We start from the raw sequence: 18,939 nt of genomic DNA, 5'->3' as shown, positions 1-18,939 counted from the left end.
CAAATGACGGGAGGGGGGATGGAAGGAGAAAGAGTGTATGTATTTGCAGCGCAGAATGAAACATGAGCGATCATACCAGCACTAATGCAACAGATTCTATCAGAACTCCGCAGTTAACGGTGCTTGGGCGAACGTAGTACTAGGATGGGTGACCTCCTGCGAAGTCTTTATATTTCACCCATTTTCTTGGGAAGTCCTCGTGTTGCACCCATTTTTTTGCAGATGATTCTTTCAACGTTACGCGTGACTTGAATTATGGTCCGCAGATTTATTCGCAAATGTGAGTCACAGTGCCGTGGCATTTTACTTGATATTAGAACGAGAACGAGAGGTGCAGTGCGCGCGCACAAGGAAACAAATGACGGGAGGGGGAAGAAATGAGAAGGAGTGTATGTATTTGCAGCAGGAAATTAAAAAGGTGTGCTCATACCAGCACTATTGCACCGGATCCCATCAGAACTTCGCAGTTAAGTGTGCTTCGGCGAGAGTAGTACTCGGATGGGTGACCTCCTTGGGAGTCCTCGTGTTGCACCAATTTTCTTTTCGAATGGGTCGTTTGACGTTACGCGCGAATGGAATTATGAACCGCTAGTTCATTCGCAATGGTGAGTCAAGAAGCAGGGGCATTTTAATCGATATCAGAAAGAGAAGGAGAGGTGCAGTGTGAACGTGCAAGGAAACAAATGACGGGATAGGGGAGGGAAGGAGAAGGAGTGTATGTATTTTCAGCGCACAATGAAACAGCAGCGATCATACCAGCACAAATGCACCGGATCGCATCAGAACTCCGTAGTTAAGTGAGCTTTGGCGAAAGTAGTACAAGGATGGGTTACCTTTTGGGAAGTTCTCGTGTTGCACCCATTTTTTTTCAGATGGGCCGTTCGACGTTACACGCGATTGGAACTATGGTCCGCTAGTTTATACGCAAATTAGAGTCAAGACGCAAGGGCATTTTAATTGATATTAGAACGAGAATGAGAGGTGAAGTGGGAACGCACCATGAAACAAATGACGAGAGGGGGAAGAAAGGAGGAGTGTATGTATTTGCAGCGGGAAATTAAACAGGTGCGATCATACCAGCACTAATGTACCGGATCTGAACTCCGCAGTTAAGTGTGCTTGGGCGAGAGTAGTACTCGGACGGGTGACCTCCTGGGAAGTCCTCATGTTGCACCAATTTTTTTTCGGATGGGTCGTTCGACGTTACGCGCGAATTGAATTATAAACCACTGGTTCATTCGCAAAGGTGAGTCACGATGCCGGGACATTTTACTTGATATTAGAACGAGAATGAGAGATGCAGAGTGCAAGCACAAAGAAACAAATGACGGGAGGGGGGATGGAAGGAGAAAGAGTGTATCTATTTACAGCGAAGAATGAAACATGAGGGATCATACCAGCACTAATGCAACGAATTCTATCAGAAATACGAAGTTAAGGGTGCTTGGGCGAGAGTAGTACTAGGATGGGTGACCTCCTGCGAAGTCCTTATATTTCACCCATTTTCTTGGGAAGTCCTTGTGTTGAACCCATTTTTTTGCAGATGATTCTTTCAACGTTACGCGCGACTTGAATTATGGTCTGCAGGTTTATTTGCAAATATGAGTCACGACGCCGTGGCATTTTACTTGATATTAGAACGAGAATGGGAGGTGCAGTGCGCACGCACAATGAAACAAATGACGGGAGGGGGAAGAAAGGAGAAGGAGTGTATGTATTTGCAGCGCAAAATTAAACAGCTGCGATCATACTAGCACTAATGCACCGTATCCCATCAGAACTCTGCAGGTAAGTGTGTTTGGGCGAGAGTAGTACTCGGATGGGTGACCTCCTGGGAAGTCCTCGTGTCGCACAAATTTTTTTTCAGACGGGTCGTTCGATATTTTGCGCGACTGGAACTATGGTCCTCTGGTTTATTCGCAAATGTGAGTCAAGAATCAGGGGCATTTTAATTGATATTAGAACAAGAATGAGAGGTGTAGTGTGAACGCACAAGGAAACAAATGATGGGAGGGGGGAGGGAAGGAGAAGGAGTGTATGTATTTTCAGCACGAAATTAAATAGGTGCGATCATACCAGCACAAATGCACCAGATCCCAACAGAACTCCGCAATTAAGTGTGCTTTGCCGAAAGTAGTACAAGGATGGGTTACCTCCTGGGAAGTTCTCGTGTTGCACCCATTATTTTTTTCAGATGGGCCGTTCAATGTTACACGCGACTTTAATTATGGTCCGCAGATTTATTCGCAAATGTGAGTCACGGCGCCGTGGTATTTTACTTGATATTTGAACGAGAACGAGAGGTGCAGTGCGCACGCACAAGGAAACAAATGATGGGAGGGGGAAGAAAGTAGAAGGAGTGTATGTATTTGCAGTGCGAAATTAAACAGGTGCGATCATACCAGCAATAATGCACCGGATCCCATCAGAACTCCGCAGTTAAGTGTGCTTTGGCGAGAGTAGTACTCAGATGGGGGACCTTCTGAGAATTCCTCATATTTCACCCATTTTCTTGGGAAGTCCTCGTGTTGTACCCATTTTTTTGCAGATCATTCTTTCGACATTACGCGCGACTTGAAAAATGGTCTGCAGGTTTATTCGCAAATGCGAGTCATGGCACCGTGGCATTTTGCTTGATATTAGAATGAGAACGGGAGGTGCAGTGCGCACGCACAAGGAAACAAATGACGGGAGGGGGAAGAAATGAGGAGTGTATTTATTTGCAGCGCGAAATGAAACAGGTGCGATAATACCAGCATTAATGCACCGGATCCCTTCAGAACTCCGCAGTTAAGTGTGCTTGGGCGAAAGTAGTACTCGAGTGGGTGACCTACTGGGAAGCCCTCGTGTTACAACTATTTTTTTTCGGATGGGTCGTTCGACGTTACGTGCGATTGGAATTATGATCCGCTGGTTCATTCGCAAAGGTGAGTCACGGTACCGGGGCATTTTACTTGATATTAGAACGAGAAGGAGAGATGCAGTGTGCACGTACAAGGAAACAAATGATGGGAGAGGGGATGGAAGGAGAAAGAGTGTATGTATTTGCAGCGTAGAATGAAACATGAGCGATCATACCACCACTAATGCAACGGATTCTATCAGAACTCTGCAAGTTAAGGGTGCTTGGGCGAGAGTAGTACTAGGATGGGTGACCTCCTGCGGAGTCCTTATATTCCGCCCAGTTTCTTGGGAAGTCCTCGTGTTGCACCCATTTTTTTGCAGATGATTCTTTCGACGTTACGCGCGACTTGAATTATAGTCCGCAGGTTTATTCACAAATGTGAGTCACGGCGCCGTAGCATTTTACTTGATATTAGAACGAGAATGGGAGGTGCAGTGCGCACGCACAAGGAAACAAATGACAGGAGAGGAAAGAAAGGAGAAGGAGTGTATTTGTTTGTAGCGCGAAATGAAACAGGTGCGATCTTGCCAGCACTAATGCACCGGATCCCATAAGAACTCCGTAGTTAAGTGTGCTTGGGCGAGAGTAGTACTCGGATGGGTGTACTCCTGGGAAGTCCTCGTGTTGCACCCATTTTTTTTCGGATGGGTCGTTCAAACTTACGCACGAATGGAATTATGAACCTCTGGTTCATTCGCAAAGGTAAGTCACGGTACCAGGGCATTTTACTTGATATTAGAACGAGAAGGAGAGATGCAGTGTGCACGCACAAGGAAACAAATAACGGGAGGTGGGATGGAAGGAGAAAGAGTGTATGTTTTTGCAGCGGAGAATGAAACATGAGCGATTATACCAGTACTAACGCAACGGATTCTATCTCAACTCCGCAAGTTAAGGGTGCTTGGGCGAGAGTAGTAGTGGGATGGGTGACCTCCTGCGAAGTCCTTATATTTCACCCATTTTATTGGGGAGTCCTCGTGTTACACCCATTTTTTTACAGATGATTCTTTCGACGTTACGCGCGACTAGAATTATAATCTGCAGGTTTATTCCCAAATGTGAGTCACGGCGCCGTGGCATTTTATTTCATATTAGAACGAGAACGGGAGGTGCATTGCGCACGCACAAGGAAAAAAATGACCGGCGGGGGAAGAAAGTTGAAGGAGTGTATGTATTTGCAGTGCAAAATTAAACAGGCACGCGATCATACCAGAACTAATGCACCGGATCTGAACTCCGTAATTAAGTGTCCTTGGGCGAGAGTAGTAGTCGGATGGGTGACCTCTTGGGAAGTCCTCGTGTTGCACCCATTTTTTTCGAATGGGTCGTTCGACGTTACGCGCGAATGGAATTATGAACCGCTGTTCATTCACAAATGTGAGTCACGGTGCCGAGGCATTTTACTTGATATTAGAACGAGAAGGATAGATGCAGAGTGCACGCACAAGGAATCAAATGACGGGAGGGGGGATGGAAGGAGAAAGAGTGTATGTATTTGCAGCGCAGAATGAAACATGAGCGATCATACCAGCACTAATGCAACGGATTCTATCAGAACTCCGCGAGTTAAGGGTGCTTGGATGAGAGTAGTACTAGGATGGGTGACCTCCTGCGAAGTCCTTATATTTCACCCATTTTCTTCGGAAGTCCTTGTGTTGCACCCATTTTTTTGCAGGTGATTCTTTCGATGTTACGCGCGACTTGAATTATGGTCCGCAGGTTTATTCGCAAATGTGAGTCACGGCGCCGTGGCATTTTACTTGATATTAGAACGAGAACGGGAGGTGCAGTGCGCACGCACAAAGAAACGAATGACGGGAGGGGGAAGAAATGAGAAGGAGTTTATGCATTTGCAGCGCGAAATTAAATAGGTGGATCATACCAGCACAAATGCACCGGATCCCATCAGAACTACGCAGTTAAGTGTTCTTGGGCGAGAGTAGTACTCGAATGGGTGACATCCTGGGAAGTCCTCGTGTCGCACCAAATTTTTTTCAGACGGGTCGTTCGACGTTACGCGCGACTGGAACTATGGTCCGCTGGTTTATACGCAAATGTGAGTCAAGAAGCAGGGGCATTTTAATCGATATTAGAACGAGAATGAGAGGTGAAGTGTGAATGCACCATGAAACAAATGACGGGAGGGGGAAGAAAGGAGAAGGAGTGTATGTATTAGCAGCACAAAATGAAACAGGTGCGATCATACCAGCACTAATGCACCGTATCCCATCAGAGCTCCGCAGTTAAGTGTGCTTGGGCAAGGGTAGTTCTCGTGTTGCACCCATTTTTTTTTTCAGATGGGTCGTTCGACGTTACGCGCGACTGGAACTATGGTCCGCTGGTTTATACGCAAATGTGGGTCAAGACGTAGGGACATTTTACTTGATATTAGAACGAGAAGGAGAGGTGAAGTGTGAACGCACCAGGAAACAAATGACGAAAGGGGGGATGGAAGGAGAAAGAGTGTATGTATTTGCACCGCAGAATGAAAATGAGAGATCATATCAGCACTAATGCAACGAATTCTATCAGAACTCCGTAGTTAAGGGTGCTTGGGCGAGAGTAGAACTAGGATGGGTGACCTCCTGCGAAGTCCTCGTGTTGCACCCATTTTTTTGGAGATGATTCTTTCAACGTTACGGGCGACTTGAATTATGATCCGCATGTTTATTCGCAAATGTGAGTCACAGCGCCGTGGCATTTTACTCGATATTTGAACGAGAACAGGTGGTGCAGTGCGGACGCACAAGGAAACAAATGACGGGAGGGGGAAGAAATGAGAAGGAGTGTATCTATTTGCAGCGTGAAATTAAATAGGTTTGATCATACCAGCACTAATGCACCGGATCCCATTAGAACTCCGCGGTTATGTGTGCTTGGGCGAGAGTAGTATTCGGATGGGTGACCTCCTAGGAAGTCCTCGTGTCGCACAAATTTTTTTCAGACGGTTCGTTCGATGTTACGCGCGACTGGAACTATGGTCCGCTAGTTTATATGCAAATGTGAGTCAAGAAGCAAGGGCATTTTAATAGATATTAGAACGAGAAGGAGAGGTGCAATTTGAACACACAAGGAAACAAATGATGGGAGGGCGGACGAAAGGAGAAGGAGTGTATTTATTTTCAGCACCAAATGAAACAGGTGCGATCATACCAGCACAAATGCACCCGATCCCATCAGAACTCTGCAGTTAAGTGTTCTTTGGCGAAAGTAGTACAAGGATGGGTTACCTCCTGGGAAGTTCTCGTGTTGTATCAATTTTTTTTTCAGATGGGTCATTCGACGTTACGCGCGACTGGAACTATGGTGCGCTGGTTTATACGCAAATGTGAGTCAACACACAGGGGCATTTTAATTGATATTAGAACGAGAAGGAGAGATGAAGTGTGAACGCACTAGGAAACAAATGACAGGAGGGGGAAGAAAGGAGAAGGAGTGTATGTATTTGCAGCGCGAAGTGAAACAGGTGCGATCATACCAGCACTAATGCACCAGCTCCTATTAGAACTGCGCAGTTAAGTGTGCTTGGGCGAGAGTAGTACTCAGATGGGTGTCCTCGTGGGAAGTCCTCGTGTTGCATCAATTTTTTTTCGGATGGGTCGTTCAACGTTACCCGCGAATGAAATTATGATTCGCTGGTTCATTTGTAAAGGTGAGTCACGGTGCTGGGACATTTTACTTGATATTAGAACGAGAAGGAGAGATGCAGAGTGCACGCACATGGAAACAAATGACGGGAGGGGGGGATGGAAGGAGAAAGAGTGTATGTATTTGTAGCGCAGAATGAAACATGAGCGATCATACCAGAAGTAATGCAACGGATTCTATCAGAACTCCGCAAGTTAAGGGTGCTTGGGGGAGAGTAGTACTAAGATGGGTGACCTCCTGCGAAGTCCTTATATTTCACCCATTTTCTTAGGAAGTCCTCGATTTGCACCCAGTTTTTTGCAGATGATTCTTTCGACGTTACACGCGACTTGAATTATGGCCCGCAGGTTTATTCGCAAATTTGAATCACGGCGCCGTGGAATTTTACTCAGTATTTGAACAAGAACGGGAGGTGCAGTGCGCACGCACAAGGAAACAAATGACGGGAGGGGGAAGAAAGGAGAAGGAGTGTATGTATTTTCAGCACGAAATGAAACAAGTGCGATCATACCAGCACAAATGCACCGGATCCCATCAGAACTCCGCAGTTAAGTGTGCTTGGGCGAGAGTAGTACTCGTGTGGGTGACCTCTTGGGAAGTCCTCGTGTCGCACTAATTTTTTTTCAAGCAGGTCATTCAACATTATGCGTGACTGAAACTATGGTCCGCTGGTTAATACGCAAATGTGAGTCAAGAAGCAGGGGTATTTTAATCGATATTAGAACGAGAAGGAGAGGTGCAGTGTAAACGCACAAGGAAACAAATGATGGGAGGGGGGAGGGAAGGAGAAGGAGTGTATGTGTTTTCAGCACCAAATGATACAGGTGCGATCATACCAGCACAAATGCACCGGATCCCATCAGAACTCCGCAGTTAAGTGTGCTTTGGCGAAAGTAGTACAAGGATGGGTTACCTCCTGGGAAGTTCTCGTGTTACACCCATTTGTTTTTACAGATGGGTTATTCGACATTACTCACGACTTGAACTATGATCCGCTGGTTTATGCGCAAATGTGAGTCAAGACGCAGGGGCATTTTAATTGATATTAGAACGAGAAGGAGAGGAGAAGTGTGAACGCACCAGGAAACAAATGACGGAAGGGGGAAGAAATGAGAAGGAGTGAATGTATTTGCAGCGCGAAATGAAATAGGTGTGATCACACCAGCACTAATGCACCGGATCCCATCAGAACTACGCAGTTAAGTGTGCTTGGGCGAGAGTAGCACTCGGATGGGTGACCTCCTGGGAAGTCCTCGTGTTGCACCCATTTTTTTTCGGATGGGTCGTTCGACGTTACACACGAATGGAATTATGAACTGCTGGTTCATTCGCAAAGGTGAATCACGGTGCCGTGGCATTTTACTTGATATTAGAACGAGAAAGAGAGATGCAGAGTGCACGCACAAGGAAATAAATGATAGGAGGGGGGATGGAATGAGAAAGAGTGTATGTATTTACAGCGCAGAATGATACATGAGCGATCATATCAGCATAAATGCAACGGATTCTATCAGAACTCCGCAAGTTAAGGGTGTTTTGGCAAGGGTAGTACTAGGATGGGTGACCTCCTGCGAAGTCTTTATATTTCACCCATTTTTTTGGGAAGTCCTCGTGTTGCACCCATTTTTTTGCAGATGATTCTTTCGACATTACGCGCGACTTGAATTATGGTCCGCAGGTTTATTCGCAAATGTGAGTCACGGCGCCGTGGCATTTTACTTGATATTTGAACGAGAACGGGAGGTGCAGTACGCACCCACAAGGAAACAAATGACGGGAGGGGGAAGAAAGGAGAATGAGTGTATGTATTTGCAGCGCGAAATTAAATAGTTGCGATCATGCCAGCACCAACGCACCGGATCCCATCAGAACTCCGTAGTTAAGTGTGCTTGGGCGAGAGTAGTACTCGGATGGGTGTACTCCTGGGAAGTCCTCGTGTTGCACCCTTTTTTTTTCGGATGGGTCGTTCAAAGTTACTCGCGAATGGAATTATGAACCGCTGGTTCATTCGCAAAGGTGAGTCACGGTACCAGGGCATTTTACTTGATACTAGAACGAGAATGAGAGATGCAGTGTGCTCGCACAAGGAAACAAATAACGGGAGGTGGGATGGAAGGAGAAAGAGTGTATGTATTTGCAGCGGAGAATGAAACATGAGTGATTATACCAGCACTAACGCAATGGATTCTATCTCAACTCTGCAAGTTAAGGGTGTTTGGGCGAGAGTAGTAGTGGGATGGGTGACCTCCTGCGAAGTCCTTATATTTCACCCATTTTATTGGGGAGTCCTCGTGTTGCACCCATTTTTTTATAGATGATTCTTTCGACGTTACGCGCGACTAGAATTATAATCTGCAGGTTTATTCCTAAATGTGAGTCACGGCGCCGTAGCATTTTATTTGATATTAGAACGAGAACGGGAGGTGCAGTGCGCACACACAAGGAAAAAATGACAGGAGGGGGAAGAAAGGAGAAGGAGTGTATGTATTTGCCGCGCAAAATTAAACAAGTGCGATCATACCAGCACTAATGCACCGGATATCATAAGAACTCCGCAGTTAATTGTGATTGGGCGAGAGCAATTCTCGGATGGGTGACCTCCTGCGAAGTCCTCGTGTCATACTAATTTTTTTTCAGACGGGTCGTTCGACGTTACGCGTGACTGGAACTATGGTCTGCTGGTTAATACGCAAATGTGAGTCAAGAAGCAGGGGCATTTTAATCGATATTAGAACGAGAAGGAGAGGTGCAGTGTGAACTCACAAGGAAACAAATGATGGGAGGGGGGAGGGAAGGAGAAGGAGTGTATGTATTTTCAGCACCAAATGAAACAGGTGCGATCATACCAGCACAAATGCACCGGATCCCATCAGAACTCCGCAGTTAAGTGTGCTTTGACGAAAGTTGTATAAGGATGGGTTACCTCTTGGGAAGTTCTCGTGTTGCACCCATTTTATTTTTTCAGATGGGTCGTTCGATGTTACGCGCGACTGGAACTATGGTCCGCTGGTTTATACGCAAATGTGAGTCAAGAGGCAAGGGCATTTTAATTGATATTAGAACGAGAATAAGAGGTAAAGTGTGAACGCACCAGGAAACAAATGACGGGTGGGGGAAGAGAGGAGAAGGAGTGTATGCATTTGCAACGCGAGATAAAACAAGTGCGATCATACCAACATTAACGCTCCGGATCCCATCAGAACTCCGCAGTTAAGTGTGCTTGGGCGAGAGTAGTGCTCGGATGGGTGACCTCCTGGGAAGTCCTCGTGTTGCACCCATTTTTTTTCGGATGGGTGGTTCGAAGTTACGCGCGAATAGAATTATGATCTGCTGGCTCATTCGTAAAGGTGAGTCACGGTGCCGGAGAATTTTACTTGATATTATAACGAGAAGGAGAGATGCAAAGTGCACACACAAGGAAACAAATGATGGGAGGGGGGATGGAAGGAGAAAGAGTGTATGTATTCGCACCGCAGAATGAAACATGAGCGATTATACCAGAACTAATGCAACGGATTCTATCAGAACTTCGCAAGTTAAGGGTGCTTGGGCGAGAGTAGTACTAGGATGGGTGACCTCTTGCGAAGTCCTTATATTTCACCCATTTTCTTGGGAAGTCCTTATGTTGCACTCATTTTTTATGCAGATGATTCTTTCGACGTTACGTGTGACTTGAATTATGGTCCGCCGGTTTATTCCCAAATGTGAGTCACGGCGCCGTGGCATTTTACTTGATATTTGAACGAGAACGGGAGGTGCAGTGCGTACGCACAAGGAAACAAATGACCAGAGGGGGAAGAAAGTTGAAGGAGTGTATGTATTTGTAGCGCGAAATTAAATAGGTGCGATCATACCAGCACTAATGAACCGAATCACATCAGAACTCTGCAGTTAAGTGTGCTTGGGTGAGAGTAGTAATCAGATGGGTGACCTCTTAGGAAGTCCTCGTGTCGTACCAATTTTTTTTCAGACAGGTCGTTCGACGTTACGCGCGACTGGAATAATGGTCCGCTGGTTTATACGCAAATGTGAGTCAAGAAGCAGGGGCATTTTAATCGATATTAAAACGAGAAGGAGAGGTGCAGTGTGAATGCACAAGGAAACAAATGATGGGAGGGGGTTGGGAAGGAGAAGGAGTGTATGTATTTTCAGCACGAAATGAAACAGGTGCGATCATACCAGCACAAATGCACCAGATCCCATCAGTACTCCGCAGTTAAGTGTGCTTTGCAGAATGTAGTACAAGGATGGGTTACCTCCTGGGAAGTTCTCGCGTTGCACCCATTTTTTTTTTCAGATGGGTTGTTCGACGTTACGCGCGACTGGAACTATGGTCTGCTGGTTTATACGCAAATGTGAGTCAAGACGCAAAGGCATTTTAATCGATATTAGAACGAGAATGAGAGGTGCAGTGTGAACGCACAAGGATACAAATGATGGGAGGGGGGAGGGATGGAGAAGGAGTGTAGGTATTTTCAGCACGAAATGAAACAGGCGCGATCATACTTGCACAAATGCACCGGATCCTATCAGAACTCCGCAGTTAAGTGTGCTTTGGTGAAAGTAGTACAAGGATAGTATGTATTTGCAGTGTGAAATAAAATAGGTGCGATCATACTAGCACTTATGCACCGGATCCCATCAGAACTCCGCAATTAACTATGCTTGGGCGAAAGTAGTACTCGGATGGGTGACCTCCTGGGAAGTCCTCGTGTTGCACCCATTTTTTTTCGGATGGTTCCTTCGACATTACGCGCAGATGGAATTATGAACCGCTTGTTCATTCACAAAGGTGAGTCACGGTGCCGGGGCATTTTACTTGATATTAGAACGAGAAGGAGAGATGCAGAGTGAACTCACAAAGAAACAAATGACGGGAGGGGGATGGAAGGAGAAAGAGTGTATGTATTTGTAGCGCAGAATGAAACATGAGCGATCATACCAGCACTAATGCAACGGATTCTATCAGAACTCCGCAGTTAAGGGTGCTTGGGCGAGAGTAGTACTATTATGGGTGACCTCCTGCGAAGTCCTTATATTTCACCCATTTTATTGGGAAGTCCTCGTGTTGCACCCATTTTTTTGCAGATGATTCTTTCGACGTTACGCGCGACTTGAATTATCGTCAGCTGGTTTATTCGCAAATGTGAGTCACGGCGTCGTGACATTTTACTTGATATTTGAACGAGAACGGGAGGTGCAGTGCGCACGTGCAAGGAAATAAATGACGGGAGGGGGAAGAAAGAAGAAGGAGTGTATGTATTTGCAGCGCGAAATGAAACAGGTGCGATCATACAAGCACTAATGCACTGGATCCCATCAGAACTCCGCAGATAAGTGAGCTTGGGAGAGAGTAGTACTTGGACGGGTGACCTCCATGGAAGTCCTTTTGTTGCACCAATTTTTTTCAGACGGGTCGTTCGACGTTACGCGCGACTTGAACTATGGTCCGCTTGTTTATACGCAAATGTGAGTCAAGAAACAGGGGCATTTTAATCGATATTAGAATGAGAAGGAGAGGTGCGGTGTGAACGCGCAAGGAAACAAATGATGGGAGGGGGAAGGGAAGGAGAAGGAGTGTATGTATTTTCAGCACGAAATGAAAGAGGCGAGATCATACCTGCACAAATGCACCGGATCCTATCAAAACTCTGCAATTAAGTGTGCTTTGGCAAAAGTAGTACAAGGATGGGTTACCTCCTGGGAAGTTCTCGTGTTGCACCCTTTTTTTTTTTTAGATGGGTCGTTCGATGCTACGCGCGATTGGAACTATGGTCCGCTGGTTTATATGCAAATGTGAGTCAAGACGCTGGGGCATTTTAATTGATATTAGAACGAGAATGAGAGGTGAAGTCTGAACACACCATGAAACAAATGACGGGAGGAGAAAGAAAGGAGAATGAGTGTATGTATTTGCAGCGCGAAATTAAACAGGTGCGATCATACCAGCACTAATGCACCAGATCCCATCAGAACTCCGCAGTTAAGTGTGTTTGGGCGAGAGTAGTACTCGTATGGGTGACCTCCTGGGAAGTCCTCGTGTCGCACCAATTTTTTTTCAGACGGGTCGTTCGACATTACGCGCGACTAGAACTGCGCTCCGCTTTTTTATACGCAAATGTGAGTCAAGAAGCAGGGGTATTTTAATCGATATTAGAACGAGAAGGAGAGGTACAGTGTGAACGCAGAAGGAAACAAATGACGGGAGGGGGAAGAAAGGAGAAGGACTGTATGTATTTCCAGCGCGAAATGAAACAGGTGCGATCATACTAGCACTAATGCACTGGATCTCATTAGAACTCCGCAGTTAAGTATGCTTGGGCGGGAGTAGTACTCGGATGGGTGACCTCCTGGGAAGTCCTCGTGTTGCATCCATTTTTTTTCGAATGGGTCGTTCGACGTTACCTGCGAATGGAATTATGAACCGTTGGTTTATTCGCAAAGGTGAGTCACGGTGCCGGGGCATTTTATTTGATATTAGAATGAGAAGGAGAGATGCAGAGTGCACGCACAAGGAAACAAATGACTGGAGGGGGGATGGGAGGAGAAAGAGTGTATGTATTTGTAGCGCAGAGTGATACATAAGCGATCATACTAGAACTAATGCAACGGATTCTATCAGAACTCCGCGGTTAAGGGTGGTTGGGCGAGAGTAGTACTAGGATGGGTGACCTCCTGCGAAGTCCTTATATTTCACCCATTTTCTTCGGAAGTCCTCGTGTTGCACCCATTTTTTTGCAGATGATTCTTTCGACGTTACGCGCGACTTAAATTATGGTCCGCAAGTTTATTCGCAAATGTGAGTCACGGCGCCGTGGCATTTTACTTGATATTTGAACAAGAACGGGAGGTGCAATGCGCACGCACAAGGAAACAAATGACGGGAGAGGGAAGAAAGGAGAAGGAGTGTATGTATTTGCAGCGCGAAATTAAACAGGTGCGATCATACCAGCATTAATGGATCGGATCCCATCAGAACTCCGCAGTTAAGGGTGCTTGGCCGAGAGTAGTACTAGGATGGGTGACCTCCTGCGAAGTCCTTATATTTCACCCATTTTCTTGGGAAGTCCTCGTGTTGCACCCATTTTTTTTGCAGATGATTCTTTCGACGTTATGCGCGACTTGATTTATGGTCCGCAGGTTTATTCGCAAATGTGAGTCACGGCGCCGTGGCATTTTACTTGATATTAGAACGAGAACGGGAGGTGCAGTTCGCACGCACAAGGAAACAAATGACGGAAGGGGGAAGAAAGAAGAAGGAGTGTATGTATTTGCAGCGCGAAATTAATCAGGTGCGATCATATTAGCACTAATGCACCGTATCCCATCAGAACTCCGCAGTTAAGTGTGCTTTGGCGAGAGTAGTACTCGGATGGGTGACCTCCTGGAAAGTCCTCTTGTTACACCCATTTTTTTCGGATTGATCGTTCAACGTTACGCGCGAATGGAATTATGAACCACTGGTTCATTCGCAAAGGTGAGTCACGGTACCGGGGCATTTTACTTAATATTAGAATAAGAAAAAGAGATGCAGGGTGCACGCACAAGGAAACAAATGATAGGAGGGGGATGGAAGGAGAAAGGGTGTATGTATTTGCAGCGCAGAATGAAACATGAGCGATCATACCAGCACTAATGCAACGGATTCTATCAGAACTCTGCAATTAAGGGTGCTTGGGCGAGAGTAGTACTAGGATGGGTGACCTCCTGCGAAGTCCTTTTATTTTACCCATTTTCTTGGGAAGTCCTCGTGTTGCACCCATTTTTTTGCAGATGATTCTTTCGGCATTATGCGCAACTTGAATTATGGTCCGCAGGTTTATTCACAAATGTTAGTCACGGCACCGTGGCATTTTACTTGATATTAGAACGAGAACGGGAGGTGCAGTGCGCACGCACAAGGAAACAAATGACAGGAGGGGGAAGAAAGGAGAACGAGTGTATGTATTTGCAGTGCGAAATTAAACAGGTGCGATCATACCAGCCCTAATGCACCGGATCCCTTAAGAAACTCCGCAGTTAAGTGTGCTTGGGCGAGAGTAGTACTCTGATGGGAGACCTCCTGGGAAGTCCTCGTGTCGCACCAATTTTTTTTCAGACGGGTAGTTCGACGTTACGCGCGACTGGAGCTATGGTCCGCTAGTTTATACACAAATGTGAGTCAAGAAGCAAGTGCATTTTAATCGATATTAGAACGAGAATGAGAGGTGCAGGGTGAACGCACAAGGAAACAAACGATGGGAGGGGTGTGTGAAGGAGATAGAGTGTATGTATTTTCAGTGCGAAATGAAACAGGTGCGATCATACCAGCACAAATGCACCGGATCCCATCAGTACTCCGCAGTTAAGTGTGCTTTGGCGAAAGTAGTACAAGGATGGGTTACCTCTTGGGAAGTTCTCGTGTTGCACCCATTTTTTTTTTAGATGGGCCGTTCGACTGGAATTATGGTCCACTGGTTTATACGTAAATGTGAGTCAAGACGCAGGGGCATTTTAATTGATATTTGAACGAGAAGGAGAGGTGAAGTGTTAACGCACCCCGAAACAAATGACGGGAGGGGGAAGAAAGGAGAAGGAGTAATGTATTTGCAATACGAAATTAAACAGGTGCGATCATACCAGCACTAATGCTCCGGATCCCATCAGAACTCCGCACTTAAGTGTGCTTGGGCGAGAGTAGTACTCGGATGGGTGACCTCCTGTGATGTCCTCGTGTTGCGGCCGTATTTTTTCGGAGGGGTCGTTCGATGTTACGCACGAATGAAATTATGAACCGCTAGTTCATTTGCAAAGGTGAGTCATGGTGTCGGGGCATTTTACTTAATATTAGAACGAGAATGAGAGATGTAGAGTGCAAGCACAAGGAAACAAATGACGGGAGGGGGGATGGAAGGAGAAAGAGTGTATGTATTTGCAGCGCAGAATGAAACATGAGCGATCATAACAGCACTAATGCAATGGATTCTATCAGAACTCCGCAGTTAAGGGTGCTTGGGCTAGAGTAGTACTAGGATGGGTGACCTCTTGCGAAGTCCTTATATTTCAACTATTTTCTTGGGAAGTCCTCGTGTTGCATCCATTTTTTTGCAGATGATTCTTTCGATGTTACGCACGACTTGATTTATGGTCCACAAGTTTATTCGCAAATGTGAGTTACGGCGCCGGGGCATTTTACTTGATATTAGAACGAGAGTAGAAGGTGCAGTGCGCACGCACAAGGAAACAAATGATGGGAGAGGGAAGAAAAGAGAAGGATTTTATGTAGTTTCCGCGAGAAATTAAATAGGTGCGATCATACCAGCCCTAATGCACCAGGTCCCTTAAGAAACTCCGCAGTTAAGTGTGCTTGGGCGAGAGTAGTACTCTGATGGGTGACCTCCTGGGAAGTCCTTATGTCACACCCATTTTTTTTCAGACGGGTAGTTCGACGTTACGCGCGACTGGAGCTATGGTCCGCTAGTTTATACACAAATGTGAGTCAAGAAGCAGGTGCATTTTAATCGATATTAGAACGAGAATGAGAGGTGCAGGGTGAACACACAAGGAAACAAATGACGGGAGGGGGAAGAAAGGAGAAGGATTGTATGTATTTGCAGCGCAAAATTAAACAGGTGCAATCATACCAGCACTAATGCACCGGATCCCATCAAAAATTCGCAGTTAAGTGTGCTTGGTCTAGAGTAGCATTCGGATGGGTGACCTCCTGTGAAGTCCTCGTGTCGCACCAATTTTTTTTAGACGGGTCGTTCGACGTTACGCGCGACTGGAACTATTGTCCGCTGGTTTATACTCGAATGTGAGTCAAGAAGCAGAGGCATTTTAATCGATATTAGAACGAGAAAGAGAGGTGCAGTGTGAGCGCACAAGAAAACAAATGATGGGAGGGGGGAGGTAAGGAGAAGGAGTGTATGTATTTTCAGCACGAAATGAAACAGGTGCGATCATACCAGCACAAATGCACCGGATCCCATCAGAACTCCGCAGTTAAGTGTGCTTTGGCTAAAGTAGTACAAGGATGGGTTACATCTTGGGAAGTTCTTGTGTTGCACCCATTTTTTTTTTCAGATAGGTCGTTCGACATTACGCGCGACTGGAACTATGGTCCGCTGGTTTATACGCAAATGTGAGTCAAGACACAAGGGCATTTTAATTGATATTAGAACGAGAAGGAGAGGTGAAGTAAGAACGCACAAGGAAACAAATGACGGGAGGGGGAAGAAAGGAGAAAGAGTGTATGTATTTGCAGCGCAGAATGAAACATGAGCGATCATAACAGCACTAATACAAAGGATTCTATCAGAACTCCGCAGTTAAGGGTGGTTGGGCTAGAGTAGTACTAGGATGGGTGACCTCTTGCGAAGTCCTTATATTTTAACTATTTTCTTGGGAAGTCCTTGTGTTGCATCCATTTTTTTGCAGATGATTCTTTCGACGTTACGCACGACTTGATTTATGGTCCGCAGGTTTATTCGCAAATGTGAGTCACGGCGCCATCGCAGTTTACTTGATAATTGAACGAGAACGGGAGGTGCAGTGCGCACGCACAAGGAAACAAATGACGGGAGGGGAAAGAAAGGAGAATGAGTGAATATATTTGCAGTGCGAAATTACACAGGTGCGATCGTACTAGCACTAATGCACCGGATCCCATCAGAACTCCGTAGTTAAGTGTGCTTGGGCGAGAGTAGTTCTCGGATGGGTGATCTCTTGGGAAGTTCTCGTGTCGCACAAATTTTTTTTCAGACGGGTCATTCGAGGTTACGCGCGACTGGAGATATGGTCCGCTTATTTATACGCAAATGTGAGTCAAAAAGCAGGGGCATTTTAATCGATATTAGAACAAGAGGGAGAGGTGCAGTGTGAATGAACAAGGAAACAAATGATGGGATGGGGGAGGGAAGGAGAAGGAGTGTATGTATTTTCAGCACGAAATTAAACAGGTTCTATCATACCAGCACAAATGCACCGGATCCCATCAATACTCCGCAGTTAAGTGTGCTTTGGCGAAAGTAGTACAACGATAGCTTACCTCCTGGGAAGTTCTCGTGTTGCACCCATTTTTTTTTTCAGATGGGTCGTTCGACGTTACGCGCGACTGGAACTATAGTCCGCTGGTTTATACGCAAATGTGAGAAAAGACGCATTGGCATTTTAATTGTACTAGAACGAGAAGGAGATGTGAAGTGTGAACGCACTAGTAAACAAATGACGGGAGGGGAAAGAAAGAAGAAGGAGTGTATGTATTTGCAGCGCAAAAATAAACAGGTCTTATCATACCAGCACTAATGCACCTGATCCCATCAGAACTCCACAGTTAAGTGTGCTTGGGCGAGAGAAGTTCTCGGATGGGTAACCTCCTGGGAAGTCCTCGTGTTGCACCCATTATTTTTTGGATGGCTCGTTCGATGTTACGCGCGAATGGAATTATGAACCGCTGGTTCATTAGCAAAGGTGAATCACGGTGCCTGGGCATCATACTTGATATTAGAACGAGAAGGAAAGATGAAGAGTGCACGCACAAGGAAACAAATGACGGGAGGGTGGATGGAAGGAGAAAGAGTGTATGTATTTGCAGCGGAGAATGAAAAATGAGCGATCATACCAGCATCAATGCAACGGATTCTATCAGAACTCCGTAGTTAGGGGTGCTTGGGAGAGAGTAGTACCAGGATGTGTGACCTCCTGCGAAGTCCTTATATTTCACCCATTTTATTGGGAAGTACTCGTGTTGCACCCATTTTTTTGCAAATGATTCTTTCGACGTTATGCGCGACTTGAATTATGGTCCGCAGTTTTATTCGCAAATGTGAGTCACTGCGTCGTGGCATTTTACTTGATATTAGAACAAGAACGGGAGGTGCAGTGCGCACGCACAAGGAAACAATTGACGGAAGGGGGAAGAAAGGAGAAGGATTGTATGTATTTGCAGCGCGAAATTAAACAGGTGTGATCATACTAGCACTAATGCAACGGATTATATCAGAACTCCACAGGTTAAGGGTGCTTGGGCGAGAGTAGTACTAGGATGGGTGACCTCAAGCGAAGTCCTTATATTTCACCCATTTTCTTGGGAAGTCCTCGTATTGCACACATTTTTTTACAGATGATCCTTTCGACGTTACGCGTGACTTGAATTATGGTCCGCAGGTTTATTCGCAAATGTGAGTCACGGTGCCGTGGCATTTTACTTGATATTAGAACGAGAACGAGAGGTGCAGTGCGTACGCACAAGGAAACAAATAACGGGAGGGGGAAGAAATGAGATGGAGTGTATGTATTTGCAGCGCGAATTTAAACAGGTGTGATCATACCAGCACTAATGCACCGGATCCCATCAGAACTCCGCAGTTAAGAGTGCGCGCTCAAGGAAACAAATGACGGGAGGG

At 45.9% G+C, this 18,939-nt stretch overlaps 1 non-coding gene and 31 pseudogenes across 1 annotated transcript; all 32 read left to right on the top strand.

Annotated features, from left to right (window-relative positions):
- Positions 1 to 416: 416 nt before the first annotated feature.
- On the top strand, positions 417 to 535 carry LOC148269780 (5S ribosomal RNA; annotated as a pseudogene).
- Positions 536 to 742: 207 nt separating this feature from the next.
- LOC148269779 (5S ribosomal RNA) lies at positions 743 to 861 on the top strand (annotated as a pseudogene).
- A 202-nt stretch (positions 862 to 1,063) lies between these two features.
- LOC148269778 (5S ribosomal RNA) lies at positions 1,064 to 1,177 on the top strand (annotated as a pseudogene).
- Positions 1,178 to 1,737: 560 nt separating this feature from the next.
- LOC148269777 (5S ribosomal RNA) lies at positions 1,738 to 1,856 on the top strand (annotated as a pseudogene).
- Positions 1,857 to 2,062: 206 nt separating this feature from the next.
- On the top strand, positions 2,063 to 2,181 carry LOC148269776 (5S ribosomal RNA; annotated as a pseudogene).
- A 207-nt stretch (positions 2,182 to 2,388) lies between these two features.
- Positions 2,389 to 2,507, top strand: LOC148269775 (5S ribosomal RNA; annotated as a pseudogene).
- Positions 2,508 to 2,739: 232 nt separating this feature from the next.
- LOC148269774 (5S ribosomal RNA) lies at positions 2,740 to 2,858 on the top strand (annotated as a pseudogene).
- Positions 2,859 to 3,419: 561 nt separating this feature from the next.
- On the top strand, positions 3,420 to 3,538 carry LOC148269773 (5S ribosomal RNA; annotated as a pseudogene).
- A 1,236-nt stretch (positions 3,539 to 4,774) lies between these two features.
- Positions 4,775 to 4,892, top strand: LOC148269772 (5S ribosomal RNA; annotated as a pseudogene).
- An 828-nt stretch (positions 4,893 to 5,720) lies between these two features.
- LOC148269771 (5S ribosomal RNA) lies at positions 5,721 to 5,839 on the top strand (annotated as a pseudogene).
- A 205-nt stretch (positions 5,840 to 6,044) lies between these two features.
- LOC148269770 (5S ribosomal RNA) lies at positions 6,045 to 6,163 on the top strand (annotated as a pseudogene).
- Positions 6,164 to 6,369: 206 nt separating this feature from the next.
- On the top strand, positions 6,370 to 6,488 carry LOC148269769 (5S ribosomal RNA; annotated as a pseudogene).
- A 562-nt stretch (positions 6,489 to 7,050) lies between these two features.
- Positions 7,051 to 7,169, top strand: LOC148269768 (5S ribosomal RNA). Its single transcript, XR_015816068.1, has one exon. It is a non-coding gene; the product is annotated as a 5S ribosomal RNA (ribosomal RNA).
- A 206-nt stretch (positions 7,170 to 7,375) lies between these two features.
- On the top strand, positions 7,376 to 7,494 carry LOC148269767 (5S ribosomal RNA; annotated as a pseudogene).
- A 207-nt stretch (positions 7,495 to 7,701) lies between these two features.
- Positions 7,702 to 7,820, top strand: LOC148269766 (5S ribosomal RNA; annotated as a pseudogene).
- Positions 7,821 to 8,381: 561 nt separating this feature from the next.
- Positions 8,382 to 8,500, top strand: LOC148269765 (5S ribosomal RNA; annotated as a pseudogene).
- Positions 8,501 to 9,385: 885 nt separating this feature from the next.
- LOC148269764 (5S ribosomal RNA) lies at positions 9,386 to 9,504 on the top strand (annotated as a pseudogene).
- A 208-nt stretch (positions 9,505 to 9,712) lies between these two features.
- On the top strand, positions 9,713 to 9,831 carry LOC148269763 (5S ribosomal RNA; annotated as a pseudogene).
- Positions 9,832 to 10,393: 562 nt separating this feature from the next.
- Positions 10,394 to 10,512, top strand: LOC148269762 (5S ribosomal RNA; annotated as a pseudogene).
- Positions 10,513 to 10,718: 206 nt separating this feature from the next.
- On the top strand, positions 10,719 to 10,837 carry LOC148269761 (5S ribosomal RNA; annotated as a pseudogene).
- A 320-nt stretch (positions 10,838 to 11,157) lies between these two features.
- Positions 11,158 to 11,276, top strand: LOC148269760 (5S ribosomal RNA; annotated as a pseudogene).
- A 559-nt stretch (positions 11,277 to 11,835) lies between these two features.
- On the top strand, positions 11,836 to 11,954 carry LOC148269759 (5S ribosomal RNA; annotated as a pseudogene).
- Positions 11,955 to 12,485: 531 nt separating this feature from the next.
- On the top strand, positions 12,486 to 12,604 carry LOC148269758 (5S ribosomal RNA; annotated as a pseudogene).
- Positions 12,605 to 12,809: 205 nt separating this feature from the next.
- LOC148269757 (5S ribosomal RNA) lies at positions 12,810 to 12,928 on the top strand (annotated as a pseudogene).
- A 560-nt stretch (positions 12,929 to 13,488) lies between these two features.
- LOC148269756 (5S ribosomal RNA) lies at positions 13,489 to 13,607 on the top strand (annotated as a pseudogene).
- A 236-nt stretch (positions 13,608 to 13,843) lies between these two features.
- Positions 13,844 to 13,962, top strand: LOC148269755 (5S ribosomal RNA; annotated as a pseudogene).
- Positions 13,963 to 14,520: 558 nt separating this feature from the next.
- On the top strand, positions 14,521 to 14,640 carry LOC148269754 (5S ribosomal RNA; annotated as a pseudogene).
- A 206-nt stretch (positions 14,641 to 14,846) lies between these two features.
- Positions 14,847 to 14,965, top strand: LOC148269753 (5S ribosomal RNA; annotated as a pseudogene).
- Positions 14,966 to 15,158: 193 nt separating this feature from the next.
- On the top strand, positions 15,159 to 15,277 carry LOC148269752 (5S ribosomal RNA; annotated as a pseudogene).
- A 1,209-nt stretch (positions 15,278 to 16,486) lies between these two features.
- On the top strand, positions 16,487 to 16,605 carry LOC148269751 (5S ribosomal RNA; annotated as a pseudogene).
- Positions 16,606 to 17,166: 561 nt separating this feature from the next.
- Positions 17,167 to 17,285, top strand: LOC148269750 (5S ribosomal RNA; annotated as a pseudogene).
- Positions 17,286 to 17,816: 531 nt separating this feature from the next.
- On the top strand, positions 17,817 to 17,935 carry LOC148269749 (5S ribosomal RNA; annotated as a pseudogene).
- The last annotated feature ends 1,004 nt before the right edge of the window (positions 17,936 to 18,939 follow it).

Source organism: Carica papaya, chromosome 1 (assembly GCF_054855325.1).
Source record: "Carica papaya isolate Zhongbai chromosome 1, ASM5485532v1, whole genome shotgun sequence".
Lineage (NCBI taxonomy): Eukaryota > Viridiplantae > Streptophyta > Magnoliopsida > Brassicales > Caricaceae > Carica > Carica papaya.
This window is presented reverse-complemented; position numbering and strand designations above follow the sequence as displayed.